Raw genomic sequence first — 27037 nt, 5'->3', positions numbered from 1 at the left:
GGTTTAGCCTGTTAGAATGTGGACTTATTGTAGTAGTTTGATCTTTTGCAGTGATTTTGTTATGATGTCCACATCATGCCCTATTAAAACACTATATCCTATCCTCCAACTCTATATATTATCCCTGGAGCCTTGAGAATGGCAGTATGGATGCTTTACTTACAGTTAAGTATCTAATAGATATTGAATAACTAATAAAAAATAAAATGAAAAGAAAGAATGCAGAAAAGAAAGAAAAAAATAATCTTCGCAATTTAACCAATTACAAGTTTTTACATTGAGCACTACTCTCCACAGAGAGAGACGCCTCTCTGACCAATATAAAGGCAACCATAGTTTATGGGTGTAAGCATAACTACGGACATGGCAATTGGACATGTGATTTACCAAAACAAGAGTAGTTGTTTCCTTCTCCTGTGACCTTCTGAGTAGGCTCTTGACTAAGGTTACAGTAGCTGGCCTGAGTTTATTATTATGGAAGCCTCCAATCTTTGTGTTTCCCTCTGTGGTTTTCACTATCTTGTGCATATCCAAATGCCATGTTACACCTATAACCTTCATACCACTGTTGTACCAGCTGACATAGCTTAGCTAGTAGGTCTGTAATTACACAGTTTGTGGCAGGGAATACCATTGATGTTTTGTCTCCAATAGTGTCCTACACAGCACTCCAGACGGTATCCATTTAATAGGAAGTTTTGAGGTTAGTTCCAAATTTGCTATTCTATGTTCTCTAATGGAAGTGTATTGTATCTTCAGCAATAGAGAATTCCCATCTAGTTCTTATTGGCAACCAAGAGCAGTGGCAATATGTTGTATGATCCAGAGTGAATTCAAGGATCTCTCTGACTTCTAAACTCATGGTAAAATATACCAGACATGGTACTAAGTTTTTAATTTAGTAAGCTGTGTCCTCTGGCAGAATCATTATGTCCTTGCATATGTGCATTTAAGTGCAAACTCCAATTTTTAAATTATATATTAATTAGTTTACAAAAATTGGTTTCCATTAAGGTTTTACATATTTCTTTAGTGTATTTTAAACCCACACACATTCTCTTTTTTCTTTAACTCTTCCCCATATTCACTTAAAGTTTTAACTCTAATAATCCTTTCTTCTATTTTCATACCATATATTTATATGTGTTCTGTTATCCACTTTCTAAAGAAGGACCTTTCTATCTTTTCTTTGGTCTTTTGGGAGAGGGTATTGAGACAGAATGTCTCTGTGTAGACCTGGCTGTTCTGAACTCTGCAGACCAGGCCGTCCTCAAACTCACAGAGCTCTACCTACCTATCTCTAGTGTTGGTATTAAAGGTGTATGGCATCACCACCAAGCTAAGGAGGATTTCTTAAGGGTTTAATTTACTGGATGGTTCTTTGGATGCTGGGGTATATGAATGAGATTATAACCAAAGAGAGCCAATGATTGCTAATCTATATGACATGTTCTGTTTCACTTTACCTGACCTGGCAAAAACAGAAAACAAAAAAATCATGTCATCTGTCCAAAAATCATTTGAAGATTTAAGTCTGGAGGAGAATTCAGGTTGCAGTGCATTCTGAGTTGTGGTGAAGACCAAAGGGATCTTAGAACTGAGAAAGAACCTCTCTATGTTAGATTGTCTACAGAAGGAGAGCTCACAGTCAAGAAAGGTTTTCTAAGTCTAGCCTTTCCCTTACTCTGACCTCTGAGGCTCATCACAACCCTGTTCTGAGGACAGTCTGGCAGAGCTCATCACTCTCTCTTTGCTTATAAGGGCTGCTTCAGGAGCAATAATAAGATGATGTCTGACCACATTGCTAAGTACTGAGCAAAATGCTTCCCCATCACAGCCTGATGCTTTCAAAATTATAGACCTATCATATATAACAGTGGTTATTCCTGGAGTATGTTGCATTGTGGTATGTGGTATGGGATAGATGTTTCAAATAATCGTATTCTAAGAATATACTCCAAGGAGAGATGCAGTTGAGACTCAACCAAAGCAAAAGATATGTGCAAAAGTCAATTTATCTAGAAACCAAAGATGCTACAGACTTCTCATTTATAAAGCATTCTTAGACCAACTATGCATCATGAATTAGGCTAAAACAAATACTTTCTAAGTCCCCTTGTCAGAAGTATGGACTAATGTAGGAGAAAAAGGACCAACGTGAAGGATTCATCCTCACTCATACAGAGGGACAAAAAACATTCTCCCATTCAGTGGTATTTCTGTCTGGTAGTACCAGTCTAAGAATCTATTCTCTATAGAAAATTCAAAAGTAGTTTCTCTTGAAAAGTAATTAGGGAGCTAGAATTTTTTTTTAATCCTTTCCATTTACTTGGAGAAAGGAAGTAGTTTTATTTATTATTATTATTATTATTGTTGTTGTTGTTGTTGTTGCTGTTGTTGTTTTCAAGTGTTGTCCTTCTTCCTGGTCTCCGTTCTGTAAATCCTCCATCTCATTTCCATTCTCCTTTGGGGAGAGTATATTTAAGAGGTTATTCCCAAACATTCCTGCTTTACGTCTATAGCATTCTCTTTCTCTGGGGCAACAGGCTTCCACAGAACCAAATGCCTCCCCTTGCACTGATGCCTGATAAGGCCATCCTCTGCTACATAATGTAGTAGGAACCATGGACTCGCCCATGAACAGTCTTTGGTTGGTAGTTTGGTTGCTGGGAGTTCTGAGGATTCTGGTCAGTTGATCTTGTTCTTTCTATGGGATTGCAATCCCCTTCAGTTCTTTCAGTCATTCCCCATCTTCATTTCTCATACAATATTTCTGAAATATTTCTTTCAGTTGTGGTATTGATAAACTACATTTGAACCTTAAAAAAAAAACTTAAGTTCTTCAGACATCAGTCATTGAAAGGTGACTTAAACAACACATAGGGAAACTTAGTATCTAACTGAAGACAAAGCACTAAAGTTGAGAATCAAGATACCCAACAGAAATTATTATTCTGTTCTGAACATTGCTTAAGTTCTATTTTTTTGTCAGATTTCTGTACCAGTTTCCGGAGAGATTCTTTTGTTTTCTCTGAAAGCCAGCTTTTAAATTCTGTCATCCCAAATTACTTGGACACTTAACAGATCTTGAGAGGCAGTAAAATGGAAGGTGATAGTCTGTGTCAAATTAAGAAGACAGTGATCAGAACCGGTGTCACACTTAGAACAAGGATTCTCCAAAGACCCAATGAGCTGAGTTACCTGTTCTCGGGTTTGGGTTAATCATTTTCAAATCACAGAAGAAATGCTTTGTAAAACATAAGGCAGAAAATTATATTACTTGAATCATAAAGGTAGAATTTAGGTGTCCTTCTGAAGCAAAAGAGACAGCTGCTTTGGGAACAACTAAAGAAAGAACCTCAAAGTCACAGGGAGGTTTAGAGAAAATGCTGTGTGGCATAGACTCAATGTGGTGAGGACCAACAGGCATGCTCCCTCCTGCAGAATGCAGACTGCTTGGCCACTTGGTGGAGGTGTTGGAGAAGGTAATATGTATCACCAGAGGGTTGAGCTCTGTGACCTGTCAGTATCTTTGAACTCTGAGATATTATAAGTTTACAGATTTATATCATGTCTATTCTGGCCAAGGAGCCATGCAGGGTAAAGTGGAACTTCCAGTAAAAAAAGAATCTAAATCCAAAGAAATGGCCTTTAATCCCAAAGACCAGAAACACTAAATGTTTCCCTACAACAAAACCTATCAGCGGTCTCTTCAATTGCTCCTTGCTGTTACAATGCTCATGCACAGGCCTTGAGACGTTGAATGACCTAAGCAAACTGACATCATGTTGGAGTTCAGGTTCCAAATGAGACTTGGGATAAATCTACATATGTTCCACAGGACGCTTCTAAGAAACTCTATTTTAAGAAAGCTGAAATAAATAGCCCATTCTCTCAATACTGTTTACATGTAAAGTATGCTTGACACTTTTTGTCCATTTTATGAATGACCCATAATAATCGAAGGGTGAGAGTCTTATTATAAATTGTCATTATGTACAATGATGCCCTTACATTTTAGAAAAAAAGTTTGGGAGCTTACTCAAGCTTGTTTTTTCTTTTGCTATAATAAGACAGTTTAAACAAAAGAAACTTAGGGAGTAAAAAGATTTACTTAATTTATACTTCCAGGGTACAGTCCATAATTGAGGAAAGTCAGGGTAGGAACTAAAGTCATAGAGAAATGCTACTAACTGGTTCAGTCCCTAGTTTTCTCACCGGACTAAAGATGGTGTCACTCTCAGTGTTCTGGGCTTGCCCATACCAATTATTACCCAAGACAAATTTTTGCAGATAAAACCATAGACTAATCTAATTGAGGAAATTCTTTATTTGAGTTTCACTGTTCCAAGTTAATTCTAAGTGCTATCAATAAAAACAATAAACAATGAACTAACCAGGACAGGAGGGAATCAGTAAATTAGCAAAATTTTAGAATATTTCTAGACAATAATTCTTAAATTTGCTGGGAAAAGCAATTTGTAGCATATTTAAAGAATTGAAATGAAGAATCTGATTGCAGGTAACAGTCATCCTCTCTTGGCATAAAGTCAACATAAAAGCCATTTAATAACTTCCCATACTCACAATGGGGTAGAGGATAGATACCAGCAATTCCTGGTTATGAAAGCTATGAGAAAAGTCCCTAACACAAGTACATTTGTGGGTTTGTGATACAGCCAAAAGCAATCAGAATAACTGTGATGGGATAATCTTGGAAATATCTTTAAAATACCAACTTTAAAATAAATGAATTGAGAAGATCACACAGAGTCATCAAAGTCTCTATAGTAGAGCAAAATCATCAGTCTGTTCTGGGCCCATTAGTTCTGATGTGAGTTTACATCTATAGGCACTAAGCTAGGAATCCAAAGCAACTCATACTGACTTACTCAGTGAAATAGTCTGTTAATGATCAGCATGAGTAGAAGCCAGTCACATGGAAATGACGAAGGCTCATGTTTCTCATCAGGAGGAAGGGCAGGGAAAAACCTAGGTAAAACATAAGTTATCTCATTGAAATTTCTGCCTCAGAAGGAAATAACACATTTTCAAATTCATCTTTAAGGTTCTAATATAGAAAAGTTTGGAATTGTGATCTTCTATAATTTATCCAGGTTTTCCCATGATATGCTCACTATACATTTCACAATTTGAAGTTGAACTATAATTCTGTGACATTTCCTCATGATAAATATCTATAAATTCATCGTATCTGCTCCTGCAAATACACCCACTGACCATGGTGTGGGTATGTGAATGTGGAGTATACAAGTCAAAGTGTAGTTGTAGAACTGTATCTTTCACATTAGTAAGGCAATTGACTTTGCTTAACTAGGATACCATTTATTTAGCTGGAGTAAGAGTGTCTTGAATAGATGAGCAATGCTGCCTCCAGAAGACACAGGTTATTAAATGACAATCTCAGTACCAGGCATTCAAAAATGAGGCAGGCAAATGTCATTGGTCTTGATTGTCTACAATCACTAGCTTGTAAATAAAACCTTTGTTTGAAAACACCTCATACTTCAGATGCAGCACTTAGAGAAATAAACCTTGAATGGCCATGAAACACTTTTCCTGTTGGTCAGTTTACACAGCACCAGAAGATGCTGTGCAGGCTGCTGAGGTTAAAGGAGGAGGGGCAGAAGAAGAAGAAAGAATTAATATGCACATACAACACCAAAAGCAATGTTGCCATGTCTGAGTATTTAATAAGGGATGCAAGCTAACATTATCCAAAAAAATTATTTCTTTGTTTCTTTCTACAAATTAGAGAAATCACTTGGATGAGTCTAAGTGAAAAGTCCTGTTGCAGTTGAATGCTCTGGGGATTTCGACAAGGTTTTAGGTCTAGAAGGATTTACCAATTAACTATATAGACTGGCACCAGTGTTACATGTATTCCTGCTTAGACCTGCTCCACTGTAAAATCTCATGAAATATAATTACGTGGTTTAATTGAAAAAAACACCAGTTAACTTGGTGAGTAATTTTTGCAGTGTGTGTAATGTTTTCTGTCACTCCCTATTCTGTTCAAAGCAGCTTAATTTAGCCCACAGTTCTCGACCACTACAAGCTTCAGAAATGGATTTTTCGTAGTCTCTGGGCTTGTGCTTATTCATACCTTCATGGCTTTGCGAAAGGAAGAGAAATGAAAGAAGACTGGAGAGCAGGAGGAGGAGGAGGAGAGGGGAGGGGGAAGGAAGGCTTTTATTAGCAAGAAGGCTGGGGCAGCACGTCCTGCCTCCAGAACACATCAGCATCTTTCATCTCTGTCAACTTCCGGCATACCCACACCACTTTCACAGAAATGGGGACTGGAACCTTTTAAGTACTGATTGAAAAAAAAGCTCCGAAATAACAAATGAAATGATCGCAAATAAAAGTACAACTTGAATTGGTGTTTCAGCTTTCATCTAATTCTCTTGTTACAGATATCTTCAGTTACTGAAATTTAAAGACATGCAAAATAGTACTTTATATTTTCTTCATATTTAGTGGTCAGTGATAAAAGTGAAACACACAAGAAAAGAACATGGTCTTAACTTTTAGTGGTAAATTCCATTCTTTTCTTAATTTTGAGTGGTACTGAACATCTTAAACTCAAATTTAAATAAAGGAAACCATATTAAAACCAAACACTGCAAGAATGTGTCTTTTAACTTGATAATTAAAAACCAAACCTCCTCAAACCATATAATCAATCGACAGTTTTTTGATCTATTCAATTTGACTGGCAGATAGATTCTTGTCATTTTATAATTTGTAAACAGTTTTACAGTTTATAAAGAGCTCCTTGTCTGAGAAAGGCTAAGAGATAGGCTGGCTAGGACACATCATATGTATTATGGAAGAGAAATGAGATAAAGCTTTTGGTACATGAGTTGAGGAACAATAACACAAAGATCACTGAAAATATTAGAAAGAATCAAGCCAAATATACAGCAATTAATTCTAGTCCACATTGAAACTACAGATCAACAACTATGGTCAAGATCAAAACAGAAGAAATGAAGAGTCATGTGAGAGTCAAGGAAAGTACAAGATAAGAGAATTAAAGATCTGCACTTAAAATGTAATATATAATGCACTTTGGAAAAATGGAACTCTTTTGGACAAAAATTCTCTTTTGGCCAAGAGTCATGACTATGAAACCTCCGTTGAAAGTGGGCTTTGCTGAGTTGCCTGGGCAGCACATCTGTACTCCCTGTTGTTTTATCCTGGCCACAGTCCATCACTGAAGGAAGTCAAAGTAGGAACTCAAGGCAAAAGCCTGGTGAAAGGTTGCTTGTTATCTTACTTTCCAGCTCACTCATTAACCGGTTAGTGTTTAGCTGGGTTCCTTATACAGTCTTTTTGATTTTGAGTAGTGATGCTCTATGCACAGTGACTGAGTCCGTATACGGCGAGATATTTATAAATAAACATGCTCACAGGCCAATCTGGCCTAGAAAATGCATGAATGGAAGCTTTTCTCTCGGATGGCTCTAGGCTATGTCAAGTTAACAAAATTGAATATTTTATTAATAATTTATGTTTATATGTTATATATATTTATACTATATAGAGGAAAAACAAAAATATTCTGGAAACAAATTAAAGATCAAGTCTGTAATTTATTTGAAAGTTCATGGATTTGTTGAAAATATATTTTTAAATTTCTAGCTTGTAAACAATACATTTTGATTATATCCTCCTCTCCATTATCTGCTATTATTCCCCCAAACATACCTGTTAACACCTTTCTACTAAATTTATTTTTAAGGTATATAATTAAGTAATATTTATAGTACTGTTAGAGAATGAGATAACCATTAATTTAAGGCCAGATTAGTCTACATAGTAAGTTTCATTCCAACAAGGGCTACATAGTGAGACCCTGTCTATGTGTGTGTGTGTGTATGTATGTGTGCATGTATGTACATATGTATGTATGTATGTATGTATATTGTATAGGGCATGCTCAAGAGAGATTTTTCTAAAACTTTTACTTCAACTGTCATTGATGATTTTTCAAAAAAAAAGAGGAGGGGTAAAGTAATATGTATTGAAGCTAAACTATTTACAATTCACCATAATGAATAAAATATTCATTATTTAAGTAAAATCATTCATTATGAGAAAACTGACAGCACCTTAGGAACTCATAAGTGACCCAGACACAGTCACACAGCTTATGATAGATAGAAATAGAAATGAAATAATTTCTGAAAATGTGTTAGGATTTCCCCTGGACCATACCCTCCATTATCAAGACATGACCTTGAATACTAGCCATGGAAGGGATAGAGTTGCAGAGGGACTCAGTAAATCCAGACAAGAGTGAGTAAGGTCACACTGGTTAAGGGGCTCGCAACACTGCAGCAACCAAAAGATCAGCACAGCTTGGAAACACAAAATTGAGAATTCAGACTCCACTGGACTCTGCAGATTATAGGGAGGATTTTGGTTTTCTCCTAAGGATCTGTGTATTATTTCTCTCATATTATGACTTCGGCAATTTAAGAAGATGGCTCTGAGTACCAGGAAAAGAATGAATAAAAAAGTAACACATGGCTTCAGTAGGGCCTGAGAGAATGTTGGTGACTTATTCATTGTTCATATTTATCACGTCTTATTCATCCACTCACACACTCATTCACTCATTTCATATTGATTGCAGCTCTCCTCCCCTCCTAGTGTCTGTGACCTAGTCACCCTTCTCCTCTGAGAAGGGTAAGGCCCCTTTGGGCACCAAGCCTCCCTGGCATATAAAGTATTTGTGGGACTAGGTACATTCTCTTGAATAGAGGCCAAAAGAGGCAGCCCTTTTAGGGAAACAGATTCCACAGGCATCCAACAGAATCAGAGACCGCCCCAACTCCAGTAGTTGGAAAACCCACATAAAGACCAAACTGAACTTTCTGTCCCATATGTGTGGGCTATGGGGGGTTGGTGCCTCAGTCTCTGGGAGGCCCCAAGAGTCCAGGTTATTGACAATGTTGGTCTTCCTGTGGAGTCCCTATCTTTTAGGGTACATCAATACTTATCTCAATTCATCCACAAACTCCATGAGCTTCATCTATTGGAGATCTCTGCATTTCAGTCAGCTGCTGGGTGGAGTCTCTAAGAGGACAGTTATGCTAGCCTTCCATGAGAGCACATAACTGAGTATCATTAAGAGTATCATGGACTGGTCCTTATCCATGGAATGGAACTCAAGTTGGGTGATTTCCAGTTTCTGGCTATTACAACTGAAGCTGCTATGAACACAGTTGAACAAGTGTCCCTGCTAGGGCAATCAGACAACTAAAAGAGATCAAGAAGACATAATTAGAACGGAAGAAGTAAAACTATTTCTAGTCACAAATTATATGATAGTACACATAAATAACCTGAAAACCTCTACCAGAGAACTCTTATGGTTGAGAAACACCATAAGAAAAGTGACTTAATATAAAGTTAAGTTAAAACAAATCAGTTGCCTTCCATTATACAACTGATAAATAAGATGAGAAAGAAATTAGGGAACCAACACCCTTAACAATAGCCACAAATAGTATAAAATATCTTGGTGTAACTCTAAATAAGCAAGTAAAAGACCAGTATGTCAAGAATGTCAAGTCTCTAAAGAAAGAAACTGAAGATATCAGAAGACGGAAAGGTCTCCAATGTTCATCGACTGGTTGGATTAACATAGTAAAAATGGCTTGCTTACCAAAGCAATCTAAAGATTCAGTGTAATTCACTTCAAAATTCTTACATATTTTAAGGGACCTTGAAGAAACAATTCTCAACTTTATATGAAAAAAACAAAACAAACAAAAGAACAGGATAGTTGGAAGAATCTTGTACAATGAAAGAACTGGTGGTATCCTCATACCTGATTTCAAGCTGTACTATAGAGCAATAGTAATAAAAACTTCATGGTTTTTATAGAAAACATAGAAACAGACAGAATGATTAATGGAATCAACTGAAGATTTCTACAGATACTTGATCCTTGACAAAGAAGGCAAAACCATATAATGGGGGGGGGGGAGCATCTTCCACAAATGTTACTGGTCTATTTGGACATCTGTTGGTAGAAGAATGCAAATACATAAGTATTTGTCACTCTACAGGAAACTCAGTGATTTAAGATTTTTGCTCCAAAAGCTTTTAATTATTTTAAACAAGACTGAAGAATTTAAAACATTGTAGTAACACTTCTGTTGCCTGACAATGGTGTCTATGTTTATTCTTTCTGTTTCAGTGTCAAAAAGCAGAAATTGCATAATTTAATTTTCAACTTTACAAAGACATGTTTTTACATGTTTGAATATAAAAATGTGATTGCCCATGTACTTGCTTCGAATCAGGCTGTCAATTCCAAAGACAAAACATGAAGACAAAGAGCTGTCTGTGAATCTGTGACTTGGAAAAAAATGAGGCTAAATGGAGAAAATAATAAAACAGGAAGAAAATATGACATATACAGAGGAGAACTATAAAGAAGCACACTAATGTTTTCAAAAACTCTGGATGTCTTAAAACTAACAGTACCTTGTGGCATCCAATATTGGAAACAAAGAGTGGGACTCCAAGTTAGAGAACTTGTTAATGGTATTGAGGAAAAATTTAGAAAGATAATAAGAAAGAATACATATGGCCACTTTACCAAAAGCAATCTACAGATTCAATGCAATCCCCATCAAATTCCAATTCAGTTCTTCACAGAGTTGGAAACAGCATTCCCAAATTCATCTGGAATAATAAATAACCTAAGATAGAGAAATAGATTCTCAGAAACAAGAGAACTTCTGCAGGAATCACCATCTCTGACCTCAAACTATATTACAAAGCAATTGTAATAAATACTGCATGGTATTGGTACAGAAATAGGCAGGTAGATCAATGGAACAGAATTGAGGACTCAGAAATGAACCCACACACTTATGGTCACTTGATCTTTGACAAAGGAGCTGAAAACATTCAATGAAGAAAGGACAGCCTCTTCAACAAATGTTGTTGGTTCAACTAGCAGTCAGTCTAAAGAGGAATGTGAATCAATCCTTTCTTATCTCCGTGTACAAAGCTCAAGTGCAAGGGGATCAAAGATCTCCACATAAAACAAGGTACACTCAAGCTATTAAAAGAGAAAACGGGAAAAAGCTTAGAACACATAGGCAGAGGGGAAATTTTCCTAAACTGAACACCAATAGCCTATGCTCTAAGATCAAGAATCGACAAATGTAACTTCTTGAGATTAAAAATGTTTGTAAGGCTAAGGACACTGTCAAGAAAACTAAATGCAGCCAACAGACTGGGAAAAGTTCTTTACCAATCGCACATCTTATAGAAGTCTAATATCCAATATATACAAAGAACTCAAGAAGTTAGATTCTAGAGAATCAAATAATCCTCTTAAAAATTTGGTTCAGAACTACACAGAGATGTCTCAACTCAGGAATATCAAATGGCTGAGAAGCATCTAAAGAATTGTCCAACATCCCTAGTCATCAGGGAAATGCAAATCAAAACAACCCTGATATCCTACCTCATACCAGTCAGAATGGCTAAGATTAAAAACTCAGATAATAGCAGATGCTGGTGAGAATCTAGAGAAAAAGGAACACTCTTCCACTGTTGGTGGGGTTGTAAGCTGGTACAACCGCTCTAGAAATCAGTCTGGCGGTTTCTCAGAAAATTGGACATAGTACTACATAAAGACAGGGTTATTTTACTTCTGGGCATATATCCCAAAAATTCTCCAGCATATAATAAGGACACATGTTCTACTATATTCATAGCAGCCTTATTTATAATAGTCTAAAGCTGGAAAGAACCCAGATGTCCTTCAGTAGAGGAATGGATACAGAAATTATGGTATATTTACACGATGGGGTACTACTCAGCTCTTAGATACAATGACTTTAAGAAATTCCTAGGCAAATGGATGGAACTAGAAAATATGATGAGTGAGGTAACACAGTCACAAAAGAAAACACATGATATGCAGTCACTGATAATTGGATACTAGCCCTAGAAAGCTCTGAATACCCAAGAAATATCTGTCAGACCATATGAAGCTCAAAAAGAAGAAAGACCAAAATAGGGATGCCTCAGTCCATCTTAGAAAAAAAAAAGAAAGAACAAGGAAAGGGAAAAAGTGTGTATTCATCATATATTATTATGTAACACATTTTGTGAGCTATAGTAATATGTTATAAAATAAATAAATTAATAAAAATGAAAGACTACATATTAGGGATGAGGAAGGACCCAATTCATGGAATAGGCATGTTATGAATTGTGAAGGAATATATAAATTTAAGTCATCTTCTAGATCTAATTATGTCATGGATTTTTTTTCATTTTTAGGGAAGGATAAGTATAGAAAATATATTTTAGAGTAAAAATGCAAAACCTAAAGTTTTCATCACTTTAAAATGGTTATTCTAACTGGATGAAAGTTCATAAAGAGATAGAGACTAGTTAATTTCAGTATGTGATTTTTCTTATTTCTATGTCTTTCAATAATAAAGTTTATAAAATACACTATAATAAATTGAAAGAGTCATTGTGAAAGCCTCCAGGGCCTCATAGAAAACCACACATCAGAAAGTATCCTATCCCCCAAATTGTTTTGTTGTTGTTGTTGTTGTTGTTTTTGATGTTAAATAAGCCATAGCTTCTTGAAGCATTTTTTAACAATGCATAGTATATCCATTCAGATTTTTATGTTTATATGACATCCTTTTAGTATTATTACAATTAGAAGGTTTCCATATTTTTTTAAACTTCCCTTATTTAGATTAATGCTGTCCCCTCAAACCCCTTACCCTTTGCCCTCCTTAAATATTTTCACTCCCAGTCTTCTTTCTCCTCTATTTCATGTATCTCTTCTCTGAACCAGATATGAAGACCCTATTGCTGATGGTGCCATCTACACATTGATTGCATGATATAAAGAAATCAATCTGAGCTGGACGTTCTTCACTGAACTATCTTTCATGGTTGGAGAAGGCCTACAGAATGCTTCTGGTGGTAAAAAAAAAAAAAAAGAGATCAAATGTCATAAGCAGCTATTAATTTTATGAACTAAAGAACCATCTTGCTGGATAAAATATACAGACTTGTTCAGTGGTGGCAAGTTATAAGGATGACCAACTCTTATAAGAGTTGGAGTTCCATTCCACAGAATAAAATCTCTATCTGGTATTTTGAATCTATTTTCAAAAATGGGAGATGAGGCCATAAGGCACTAGTTCAGAACTGAATTTAGTTACCCTTGTTGGCAGAGTGTCAAGATATCTTTTAAATATTTATGTTAATACCTGTAGAAGAATACTACTCTCTGCCTTAATTACAAACTGATATATTTCTTCTGAATGGTAGTAAAGGCAGACACTGGTAGCAGAACAAGATGCTGGAGATGAGTGATGAGTGAATGTACATTCTTTTTCTGGCTCAGAGGACATTGTGGAAGATATAGTGGAGAGAATGTAAGATGCAGGAGTTGAAAGAAGGGCAGCAAAATGCCATCTTTTGGGGAAAACACAAATAATTTGTAATTCTAACTGCACAGCATTTGGAGAACTCTGTACTGAGTCACACAAATAAGCCTATCCTGTCATTAGTCACACATGGGTAAAGAAAGGGCTCAAGGGACTTTCATCCTGAATGGTGAAGTCATTTGACAGTGATAACTTCAGGGTGTTGTTGTCTTCAGTGTACCCATGGGTGATTCCATAAAGTTCTAATGGATAGTTCCAAAGCAGAACTCACACACACTATCCTTGCTACACTAGACCACATACAATCATACACACACACACACATGCATATACACATGCAAACCAGGGAAAGTCATAAATCTAAGAATGGGATTGGTAGGGAGGATGATAGGCGTGGTTAAGATAGGTTGGGAGGGAGAACAGAGGGAGGATATAGAGAGAAATCTGAGTAAATTAAACACATGCATGAAATTTGTAAAAAACAAATGTAATTGGCAAAAAGAAAAAAAAATGTTCATAGTTATATTGAAGAAGTGATGTCCTATTCAACCTTTCCCAGAAACTGGAAAATTGGAGATTATTTCCCAACTATTTTAACTTTTTATTGATTCTTTGTGAATTTCACATCATACACTATTCATCTGCCCCACTTTTCATCCTTGCCACCTCCCCCTCAACAGAGAAACAAAAAATCTTCTTTTAGAAGCTGTAGTGTATCAAGATGGGTCCCTTGGGTGCCATGCTATTATATCCTTTTGTCCACACATCGATGCTTATAAATGTTCACTGCAATGACTCATTAATCTGGAAAGAGACCTCTGGCTTCCCTCACTCTATCACTCCTGGAAACTCACTGGACCTCCTCTCACATATTCTATTGTTACCCTGTCATAAAGACCCTGTAGATTGGATCGGTAGGAATGGCCTCACCCTGACATGTGCACTCCAGCAGTTCATCTATGGGAATATGGATTAAGCCAATTCAATGCCCTAGATCTGGGCCTAAGAGGTATCTGAGCCAGCCAGCCCACTGGCTCTTTTGCTCTTACACCCTGGGACTGGTTTACTGGCAACCCTGGCAACTAGGACCAACCCTTTTGCCCAGGCAAGATGCAGGGCTCACTTTCCCAAGTATTACAGCCATCAAGGGATGTGGCAGGTTCTCCTACTCTCGTATCCCTGGAGCCACCTTTCCTGCCTGCAATAGACAGTGTCTTAGTCAAGGTTTCTATTCCTGTACAAACATTACGATCAAGAAGCAAGTTGAGAAGAAAAGAGTTTATTCCGCTTACACTTCCACATTGCTGTTCATCATTAGAGGAAGTCAGGACTGGAACTCAAGCAGGTCAGGAAGCAAGAGCTGATGCAGAGGCCACAGAGGGATGTTGCTTACTGGCTTGCTTCCCCTGGTTTGCTCAGCCTGCTTTCTTATAGAACCCAGGTCTACCAGCCTAGGGATGGCACCACCCACAATGGGCTAGTCCCTCCCCCTTGATTACTATTGAGAACATGTCTTACCGCTGGATCTCATGAAGGTATTTTGTTAGCTGAGGCTCCTTTATCTGTGATAACTCCAACTTGTGCCAAGTTGACACAAAAGCAGCCAGTACAGATAGTGAGAGATGATGGAGGGGAGGAGGCCATGGGTTCTCATGTTCTCAGGACTGACTCCCCTGCCACCCTAGCATCCAGGGACAGCTCTACTGTGCCAAAGAAGGTGAAGGACATTTGCTTTCCTAAGTACTAGAGATGAACAGGAGCAGGCTTAGCTTTTTTGCCTTCACACACACAGGACAAGCTTTCCCAAAGAGTCCATGTAAGGGGTGGAACCAGTTCTGCACAACCCTCACACATCAACATATCTCCAGGTTGCAGCCCAGACCAGGGACTTTTGATAGTAAGAGACCGCTCCTGCTGCAGGGCCATGGACCCAGACATGGCCTGCATTGGCAGCATACGTTAGAACTGCACCATGGTCCCAGAAGTAATGACCGGCTACTCACATCAAGCTGTACCTCACTTCCCTCGAGTCTCCAATTCTGCCTCTCTTCATTAGGCCCACATCTGTCTGCTTCTCGTTCTCTTCCATTTCTCCACCACTTACTTGCTCCTCTTAATGGTACTTGGGGTCTCTGAGTGTCTGAGGTTGTCTCAGGGATGGTCTCAGGAGTGCTATGTTCTGGTTCATTGTGGAGCCAGACGACAGAGGTCGTCTTGGGCATGGTCTGTCTTTACCCCCAAGACCCGTGTGGCACCGGACTAGTGGTCATCTCAGGCTTGCTCCTTGCTTGGGACATGTAAGTGTCATCCAAGTTCTCTCCTGCCTAGTGGTCCCTGATGTCCCAGGCAGGGTTCTTCTATCCCCAGCTCCCTTCCTGCCTTGGGAGCCAGATGGGGCCTCCACAGCCTAAGATGGGTGATCTTCTCTGCATAGCTTCCTGTTCAAGCCCCCTGGTGCCAGACTGATGGTCTTCCCAGGCTTGTTACTTTTCAGGAAATGTTATGTAACTAATCATTCAATTTTCACAGGTCAGAACACTGAATGTAGACATAATCTCTCTCCTCTCCTCCACATACAGAATGAAGGACATGTGACACAACAGTTATACCCACAATATCATTAGGGACATATTTCCCAACTGGTTTAAATCTCATGAGAAATTACACTTGGTCCATTCATATAGCAGAAACTATATATTCTTCTACCACCAATACAGAGTTTTTATATGCACTGCTAGAGTATACTTTTGTGAAAAAATGATATTGTTGGCCACTTTATACTTGATTTAATTTTTAACATACTTGATAGCATTACATATGTATAATATGTGGAAACATATTAGTGTTAATCAGACTCTTGCTGCTAATCCACAGTGTTGATATTAATCATATGTCTCACTTGGTATAGTAATTTACAGATCCTACTTGTTTTTGCATATTGAGTAATGAGCCAGTTTACTTGGAAGCATTTATGAAACTAAGTATCACAGAAGTGCAAAAATAGATGATGGGATATATTAAATGACTGCCTGAGACCAGCTTGGTCAAACAACAACAGGTTCCCCAGGGCCAGCCTTATTTATTTAGTCCTCTTTTAAACCACTTTAATTACATGAACAGAAAGATAACATCAGTTCTGAGTCAGGGAACAAGCAAGTTAATAATCAAAAATCCTGTAAACATCTTGCAGGATGCCAGGTGTGAAGATCAAGGACATAAGGGGGTTCCAAGGGACAAAGAGAAAGCCACACCTACCTCTGCTGAACTTGCCCTGAGCTTGAAATGCAAATGTACTGCCCTGGGCTTCAGTTTTAAGTGCTCAGACCTGAGCTTCCAATGTAAATGTTCTGAATCTAGGCCATTATCCTGGAGTATAGGACCAGAGTCATATTTCTGCCTTGACCAGTTTCTGATTTTCCTGGTGAAACAAGAATTCCTTCCACCAACTGTCCAGGGGCGCCAAAAATGTTCCCCACAAATGACTAAGAAGTTATTAAATAACAGCTTTGTGATGGTTATTCTGTGTGGCAAGGCTAGGTAAAAGCCATAAACAGTACCTTGTCAGACTTTAAAATAAACAGTATATAGACACCAACCACCTAGCCTAGAACTGCTGATCCGATTGGTTTGCTTGTTTGTTTGTGACAAGATCTTACAACATATCTCTTGTTGTCTGGAAACAAGGTTGGCCTTGAACTCACAGGGATCCACCTGCCTCTACCTCCTGAGTGCTAGGATTAAAGGCATGAACCACTGCAACTAGTTCAACCTCATATCTTAGAGGAAACCCTGACACAATACAAACTAACAGGACCTTGAACCAGAGCTGAATAAGCAATAAAAACAATGTAAACCCTAGGGGCAAAGGACTTAGACATAACAGGATTTTCAGAGAGAAAGTTTGAAAAACAAATATCTTGCTTCTACGCCAGCTTCATTACTGACAGTGCTTCAAATTTGGAGAAATAGATAAATTAAGAGCCTTGAAACCCATAGATCTGAAATATGAAATACTATTTTTTCTTATTAGATTGCTGAGGGTAAGTGTAGATTCATTGAGATTAATTAGGTAATTAATTAAGTAATTTATCTAGAGCAGCATACACAAAAAGGAGAGGGAATAGAAGTTTTCTACAGTATGGTGGATTTGGAGACCCTTCCTCTCAGCTTATAAACACTTTATAAGTATTTCCTGACTTCCAACAATTAACAGCAAGAACAACATTGGTGACCTGTGAAAATCTTTAAAGTTCATGTTCCTGGTAGGACTGAGATTAAGAAGACAGGAATTGTTCAGGAAGTTACCAAAGGAAGCAGAGAGGAAAAGCCATCTTCAAAAGCATGCTGGTCCTCAGGCACTCAGACAGCTAGTTTTCTGTAGCACAGTGTAGCTTTCTTTCTATTGTAAATATTTCCTCGAAAAGGATCACAATTTTACACACAGAAGGTGGATTGTTACTAACTTTCAGAAGGTATTTCTACCCTAATGTGGGGGTGTGTGTTCTTGTTGAATGATTTCTGAACACACAGAATGCTTTTGATTATGGATCCCTTCAGCCCTCACTCTTGTAAGGACATTTGGTTTTGCTGAATTGCTATCCTGCTCTTTCATCAGTGGCTGTTTCCTTATTGGCTCAGTTCCATGTCCTAGAGAACCACTGATCACCAGTAAGGGGATCCTTTTGAAAGGTGGCCAAGGCCAGAACAGAGTTTGTTACAGATGATTTGTTTTTAAAATAGTTTATAAATAAGCAATAATATTTTAAAAGTACTTCCACCTGACCTGTTCTTTGGTCTGTGAGTGGGAAGTTAAGCGAGAAGAAAGGGCAATTAATAAAATAATGAGGAATACATATTTAAAAAGATGATGATGTATCTAACAGTTGTTTCTTATACTCAGTGGGCCTCTACTACTCTGGCCTCATTCAGTCTGGAAACCTCATACCTAAAATTACAAAACTATTTGCAGTTTTCTGGGGACACTGTGCAATGGGATATATCCACATTTTTGCACAAACTCTTCTGCTGGTTGTATTATAATTCTGACCCTACACTCATATTTAATTTCAGGTGTGAAGCTTATTCTTTTTCTTCTGTGTGCATTCAGCAACGTTAATCTACTAGACTTATTGTTTATTAAACTGTGTGTTCTTACAGGCATCCAGAGACCCAAAAATTCATAGGAAGTCTTCCATGCATTTTTTTTGTTCAGCAGTTATATTAGCATATTTTAATATAAAAGTTCTACAAACTAGGAAAGAGTCCTATTATATAGAATACTTTAATTTTCCTTAAGATATGAAATAAGATTCCTTTAATAATATTTTTTCTTATGACTGGTTTCAAATTCTTGGGTGTAGGCAACATTTCCCTTGGGTTTGAGAAGCAATGACAGAAACATATGGGATTCCTCATCTGTCTATTGGATACATTTTCTTTGTGTTTCTATTAATGCAAATGATAAGTAATACATTAGTAAATTCATGCAGTATTATTATTAACATCTCACGTGTAAGATGAAATTTCATATTTTTCAAATTCAACCAAGATGAAGTAGACAAACATTTACCATACATATTCTGAAATAGTGACATTAGATAACACAGCCTCTTCTGTGAAGTCCTGGGTCTAGATCCAGCATAAAAATAAGAAGAGGCAAAGTTGGTTTATATAGTTGTCTATCATATAAATTTCCATTAGTTAGTGTTTCATAGCCAAAGTGATCTTCATAGTTCAAATATCAGCATATATTATGAAGTATTGATCAGACTTGACCAAATCTCATTTTATAAACTATTATGGCTGACCATAGACTGAAAACTCAACTAGTTCAAGGATGGCAAGTGTGCATGTGTATATGGACACTTATTCATGAGACCCTGGTATGCATCATTAAATCAATCATGAGAGGCTCTTATCAGTAAGAGTTATCACAAATACTAGACATTTATCCAGGATGAAACAGCAAGTTAAAATGAAGGTACAGATAAGATTATCTGTCTTTGATTGACTTCAACCTTAAATCCAACAATTCAGTGATATTCTGGACAGGAAGATATAAGGCTTTTAGGCATTTCTAAGGTGAAACATAATCATAGCTCATTTATTGCATCTTCATTATTTAATCACTGATGTAGTTCATAATATAATATGTATAGTTCATAAAAGTAATTTATATAAACCTATATAATTTATAATTTATATAAACCCTAAATGACAAGTATTTATATTTTACAACACTGTCAAATACAAATTGTTTAGATATAGATAGATATATATATTCTATAGATAGAAAAATCAGACTGTAAGGCAGGGCTGAAGAGTAGGTGCTACATAATTTAGTTTTCTAGGTGTTTTTAAAAATAAAATCAAGATGGCATTTAAAAGTCGGGCAATTCTGTGTGAAAATGTGGTTTCAACACATTTTTATTTGAGAGTAATAGTAATCCTGTTTTTCCATGTGGGGACAATTTGTTAGGGAAAGAATGAAGAGAGTGGGGGGGTATATGGCCTATGGAGGTGTGGCAAGGCTTGGGGGCAACAGAGATGACTCTGGGGGGCCCACGTTGGGAATCCCTTCCCCATGAGAAACCAGCCACACAAAGGTATAGTACAGAATAAAGTTTATTCAGGTCATGGGAGAGTTAAGAGGGTAGTAGAGGTAGAGAGAGAGGGGAGAGAGAAAGGAATAGAGGGGTAGAGGCCAGCCATGAGCACCTGGAGAGAGGGGGGGAAGGAAAGGGGATGAAGAGGGGTAAGGGGGGGTAGAGCAAGGCTGCAAGAACCCAAGAGTAAGAGAGAGAGAGAGGATCAGTCAAGCATCCCCTTTTACAGTGTCAGGTCAGTGGGGCAGAGCATACCTGGCTATTGCCAGGTAACTGAGGAGTGGAGTTTACAGAATTCCAACATAATTTGCTCATGCTTCATAGAAAATACACTTACATGCCTGTGTTCAGTGTGCCACAAAGAGGCTCATATATAATTCACTAGAACCCATCTAATTTTCACCTGCTATACTTATTTTATTTGGGACTGCATGTGAACAAAGTTAGTTTTAATCACTCCAGAGTCTTGTAACCAAACTCTTGTCTAGATATCTTCCATGGCTTTTGCTCTTCTCTCTTATATGAAGGCTTTCTGATTTTATTCTCATATTGCTAAAACAATGAAATTGCTGGAGGTTGGAGGAAGAGTGGGGCTCAAGGTATGTGAGGGCTGTATGTAGGAGTCACTAAAAGCAGGGCAAGTTCTGGTTTTTGTCATTCTCTAAGGGGATATTTTCCATTTTCATGGTGTTTTCTATCCATAGCATATGATGAACCAGGGTAATGTATCATCTTAAAATACAGAGACTATGATTTTCATTTTCATCTCTACCAGATACAAAGTTTTGCTGCTTTTATTATATATTATACTTATATATACACATATATTACACATGTGGATTGTTAATAAAGTAAATTATAGAATTTCCCTAAGGTACTTTATAAAATGTATTGAAGTCCTCTGTGTCTTCCTATAGGCCAACATTCAGAAAGGACCATTTTTACTATATAAATTCTTTAGAAAGTTTTAAGGAGAAGCTCCAATTAAGTCCTTTGATTTCAAAGATTATCCTCTGATACCCCCAGCAGCTCTAGCTGAACTGGACATTTTTCAAAATAACCTATTTGATGGGCATTTGGTTTTCCATGAGATTAGTAAGTTTTGATATTTCTGCTTTCAAATTAACTCTGCCTCTTCCTGTTTCTACTTCAAGAGTTTGAATGAGATAGCTACTCCCTCACTCTGGCTTTCTTTCTTCTACTCTTAAAGCACTCAGCAGGTCATATGAAAAAACAGAAACATAGTAGACTTAAGCCTATTTATGCTTAATTATACCATTAAATTTTGTCAAGACATGAAAATGTGTAGAATAAAATAACCAATAAAATTACAAAAAAGATTTCTCATTTATGCAAATATGTTTGAGTCAACATTGAATATTAAAGTGCTAGAACATTAGGAAAATCTAGATATGTTATTTTCTCTGCAAAATCTGTCATTGTACATAACTTTCCTCAATAGGAGAGTCTTTCACTAATAAAAGAAAGACAATTGTATGTTCAAAAGCTTTGTTTCAGAGACTGAACATAATCTTGTATGTAACATTTAATTGCACTATGACTATAAGATCTTTGTATGTAGAAAGTTCATCTGTTTAATGTCTGCACTAAAGTTCATATAAAGGAAAAACAGCTAGCTCCCTCACCCACTGACCCCATTCATAGACTAGGTAGAAAGTCACTGGGTGGCTTTGGAGAATTTCCCAGATGGCTGGGGCAGAATTGGGAAACCCCCTGCTGAATGTCTGAGTACAGGGCCTCAATTCAGCAAAGCTTCACAGAACTTTTGAGTAAGATACACTACTTCTATTATTCTCTCTGTGCCCATCTTAAATTGCCTTCTCCCACCCTCATCATACCAGACATGTCAAAACCTCTACCAGTTCCCACTTGTCTCTTGGAAGAGTCAGAAGGAAGACTATTTTATCTAATGATAACAAATCTAAAATTCAACTTTATAACTACACTGTGCAAGGTTGATTCACAAGAGCTTTTTCCTGACTAAATATGGGCAAAAGTCAATGTTGAAAGACCACTGGTCTGTCACTGGCATTGGTTAGTCAACTTGTGAATCAAAGGAGGGTATTTGCACAACCATGCAACCATTATTGTGATGCTATTTTCATAGTGTCATTTTATCATATTTTTGTGCTAACTAGTGTGTCTTTCCTTCTTACAGAGACCAGATCTCATTCACAACACACATTTCTTAATATTTTTGCTCAGTAACCTTCTTATACTTGAACATAAACATAATATAAACATTTATGGGATTGGGATTGAGCTTTGTTGCTAAACTGAAACGGGTACTTAGTATATAGAAACTTATATATGTGATACGATTAAACTCATAAGCCTCCCTGGTACCACCTACCAAAGAGAATAAAAATAAATATAATAAAGATATTTAGAGGGTTGCAACATAATACATACATAAGACGTCTTGAATTTCCTTTTGTTTAATCTTTTTTATACCATAATTTATCTCTCTCCTAGTCCACCCTCTGACTGTCCCCCACTGCATACCTCCTCCCAACCCCTCTGTCTTCACAAGGATGTTGCCTTCCCCCAACCCCCACCCCACTAGACCTCTAATCTCCCTGGAGCATGAAGTCTTTTGAAGGTTAAGTGCATCTTCTCTGACTAAACAAGACCCTGCAGTCCTCTCCTCTATAAGTGTTGGGGGCCTCATGATAGCTGGTGTATGCTGACTGGTTGGTGGTTTAATATCTGAGAGATTTCTGGGGTCCAGATTAATTGAGACTGCTGGTCTTCTTACCGGGTTGCCCTCCTCCTCAGCTTCATCCAGCTTTTCCTTAATTCAACTACAGAGGTCAGAAGCTTCTGTTTATTGACTGGGTGCAAATATTTCATCTGACTCTGTCAGCTGCTTGTTAGGTCTTTCAGAGATAAGTAGTGATTGGTCCCTTTTTGTGAGTGTTCCCTCACCTCAGTAATAGTGTCAGGCCTTGAAGCCTCTCCTTGAGCTGGGCTCCACTTTGGGCCTGGTGCTGGACCTCCTTTTTTTCAGGCTGTTCTTTTACATTTCCATCCCTGCAGTACTTTCAGACAGGAAAATTATAGGTCAGAGTTTTGACTGTGGGATGGCAACTCCATCCTTCACTTGATGCCCTAACTTGTAGGGGTGTGCTCTACAAGTTCTCTCTCCCCACTCTAGGGCATTCTATCCAAGATCTCTCCACCTGAGTCTTGTGAGTCTCTCACCTTCCAGGTCTCGGGAACATTCTGGAGGGTTCCCCAAACTCATACTTCCTGAGGTTGCCTGTTTCCATTCCTTTGCTGGACCTCGAATCTTCAGTCCTTTCTCCCCATCCAATACCAGATTATTTTTCCCTCTTTCCTTGTCCACTTTCCTACCAGGTGCCCCTTGTGATTGATCTTTTCTCTCTCCCAAGTGGGACTGAGATGTCCTTACTTGGGCCCTTCAGCTTGTTGACCTTTTTGAGTTCTGTGTATTCATTAGAAAATGTTTTCTTTTGAGAGAAATACATTAGGTAAATAAACACATTTAAAAATGTAGAGTATCTAAATTCTTTAATCCTTCATCCTTCTCCTGAGAAGAAATAAATTTAGATATCTCAGAATCCTCTGTGACCCTATGACAATTCCTGACCATGAGACATGAGTACAAGTGAAGTAGAGCATCTTCAGGCCCGTGCCATGCCATCTCTTCAAGGTTCTCAACACTCCCATGCTCTCCTCCTGCTCAGTTGACAGATGCAGAAAAACCTCAAAGAGGTAACCAGGTGTTGAGAGACTGAAACACCTATGGCTTTGAGGGACATCTAAGAAACCTATTGTATCTATAATAATCTCCGATATGAGACGTTTATTGTTGCTCTCGTTCACTAGATCATTGATATTTCATGAATGTTTGCAGCTCATCAAACATCAGAGAGAATTTACTGATTCAATGTTGAGTGTGTTCATAACAAAAAGGTAGAAATAATGCATGAATTAACAAACATATGTAATCAACAAAGCCAATACTCGACAAAGGGTTAGGTCATCTGATTACATGAGAAGTTTGGTTTCATTCCAACTTATAGGTGTTTAGAATAGAATTTGCATGGCTGGCAAACCAACATCTTATTCAAAAACAGTAGAAAGAGAAACTTATTACTGCACATTGACTACACATGGCTTCCTTTACATTATGTTAACACTCAAGGAAAAAAAAATAGATATTTTGTATCCATAAGTGAAAAAGAAACAAGGACAGAAATATGTTTTTCTATTTTTTTTTAAGTTGGAAAGTTTAACAATACCAGACCTTTGTGAGTCACTAAATGGAGTACCAAGAAGAAAATTCTTATTAACTGAGAACAATGGTAAATATGTTTCAATCAACCCATTTAATCCTGAGGACCGCATTAGCAAAGACTGAAAGGAAGAGGTATGAAAACTAAAACTGATTAATTTTTAAAAGTGTATCTGAGAACCAAGTCTAGGAAACAGATTGGTGTGATTTTATACATGGAATTGTAACTTAGCAATTAGAAAGTAAAAACTGTTAGAAATAATACATTGGCTTATATTCACTACTCAAAAGTATAAAACTTTTTAGACTTAATTAATCTTTAGAATTTTAATCTTAAAAAATGAAAACAAAAAACAGAACACAGATGTACACTGGTATTGATTGAAATGTCCTTTAAAATAACTATTGTTAAATGAAAGAAGTCACCCAAGGATGTAATCACAAGTCCTTCATTGAGTACAGGTATGTGCACACACACACACCAGTGTTTTCCTACCAGTGAACATAATTGAGGTCTGAAAAAAAAACTTTCTCCAATATCCACATTAGTGAGACCTCATCAGACTAAGCCAATCATGATCTAGATCTGAAAGCTAAGCAAAAAGGGCACTTGAAAAATGTCACTGGGAATCACACTAAAGAAGGGAGAGAAGCATCAGAGGTTTGCTGAGAAAGAACTTGAACTATAAAATATTCACAACAAAAGATTGAGCCAATCTCGCTGAACAGTAGAAACTGGAAAATCTCTTCTAGAATGTCCTAGTTGATATAACAAGCTGTGTCTTTACTCCCCACATCAATCACTGGGCACAAGCAGCTATAAAATATGTAGTGTCCTTAAGTGGCATTTGTTGAAGGAGTGTGAGCTGAGAGGTATCAGCAACAAATGCCTTTAAGGGAGGTCTGGGAGGGAAACCCAAGTGTCTATTTGTAACTAGTGGTTTGTATTTCTTGTACGTTTCTGCTTTATAAATGAGATTATATGTTTTGATAAACCATGCAAGGTCTACTATTGTATAATAGCTGTTGGGAGGCAGGAAGAAGATTAGAAGCAGGCACCTTATCTTCATGGAGCATCAGGCCACGAGGGTAGACATCTGGATAAATGGAGAAGCCTGCACATCATCTGGAGATACAGTTTCTTTGAACAGAACATTAAACTCCCTTGTAGGGAGAAGATCAGCATATTTTTATTTATTTTATTAATCATTTTATTTGTTTACATTTCAAATGTTTTCCCCCCTGTCTCCCCTCTATGAACCACCCCACACTCTATTCCTCTGCTGTTTGCCTCAAAGAGGGTACTTCCCGCCCACCCACACACTACCATACTTTATGTTTAACAGGACTGAAGTTGGCTATTGTGTCCAAAAAGGATTAATACAATTGTTTGCTCCGTTTTTAGTTTCCATTTCCTCTTTATCAAGAAAAAGAGCGATTCATTTCCAGACTCATTTTCACTGAGAATATACATGGGAGAGACATTTCATAGCTGTGTTCTTGAACCAACATACATAAGGGTCTGGAATACCTAGACTATCCTTTAAAAGTAAGTGCCAATTCATGGCAGATAACAACGATGACGATGATGACGACGATGATGGCAATGACAATGATCATGCTGATGATGAAAGCATTTTTTTTGTGAAATTACTAAAAATAAATAGTGTACTTCAGCTTTAACAAGAAACAATTAGGCTGAATTTTCCCTAAGAATATCATAGTACATACATTTCTAAAGCTAGGAAAGAAGACTAAATTATCCAGAAAAGATACATAAAGATCAAACATTTCCAACCTCAAAAAAAAAAAAAAAAAAAAAGTCAAATGAAACTGAGACTCATATGGATTCTGAAAGTATTTGGGGGGGATATAAATAGACAGGTAAAGTGAGGAGCATAAACTTCAGAATCTTCATTAGCCTTCAATGCCAAGATTGCACTTTAGATTTTTTTAGCCTGTCAGTAACTTTCCTAAACACGAAAAACTAGTGTTCTTACACACCTTAGGACTTTCATATGTTAATATCATTACTTTAAGTTTTCCATCCCCACCCTATCACCTGCCATATTGCCAAAGTCTTCAAAAGGTACTGCCATCTAGAAATTATATAAAAGGTACTCTGTAGTTCACTCTTCAATCAAAGAAAATCCTAAATTACAGCTACAACATCACGTTTTTAAAAGGCAGTATGGAGGTGTCTTTATAGACCATAAAGTTCTTTTGATTGCCTGGGTCACCAGAGAAGAAGGATAAAAGTCAAACGGGTGTTGGGAACATTAAGATTTAAAAACTTAGTGCTTTACACCCCCCCTTCTCAGAACTGAGTTTTATTAGCAGATGAGCTTTGAAGTATCTCAAGGGGAGAGCAGTAGTAATGGATGCTGAGCAAGAACAACGAATGCATTTCCCTGGTTCCATCTGGGTGGGGATGTCCCTAACATACTCAAGTACTAAATAGCTAGCAATCATGTATCAGTATACATATTTTAGAATCAGTTTTTTATTTTTAGAAAAAAAGCAGGTGTTTAAAATAATCATTTGCTCTAAAGTCTGGAAATGGGAAAAAGCCAGTTTCTTTGCTTTGAAAAATCAATTGCTCAGAGGGGGAAAATAGCAGATTAAAATTTTATGCCATCATTTTACAATTGATCATCAGTGCCATGGAG

This window comes from Micromys minutus (genome assembly GCF_963924665.1).
Source record: "Micromys minutus genome assembly, chromosome: 27".
Lineage (NCBI taxonomy): Eukaryota > Metazoa > Chordata > Mammalia > Rodentia > Muridae > Micromys > Micromys minutus.
The sequence above is the reverse complement of the archived record's forward strand: the minus strand, read 5'-3'. Positions refer to the sequence as shown.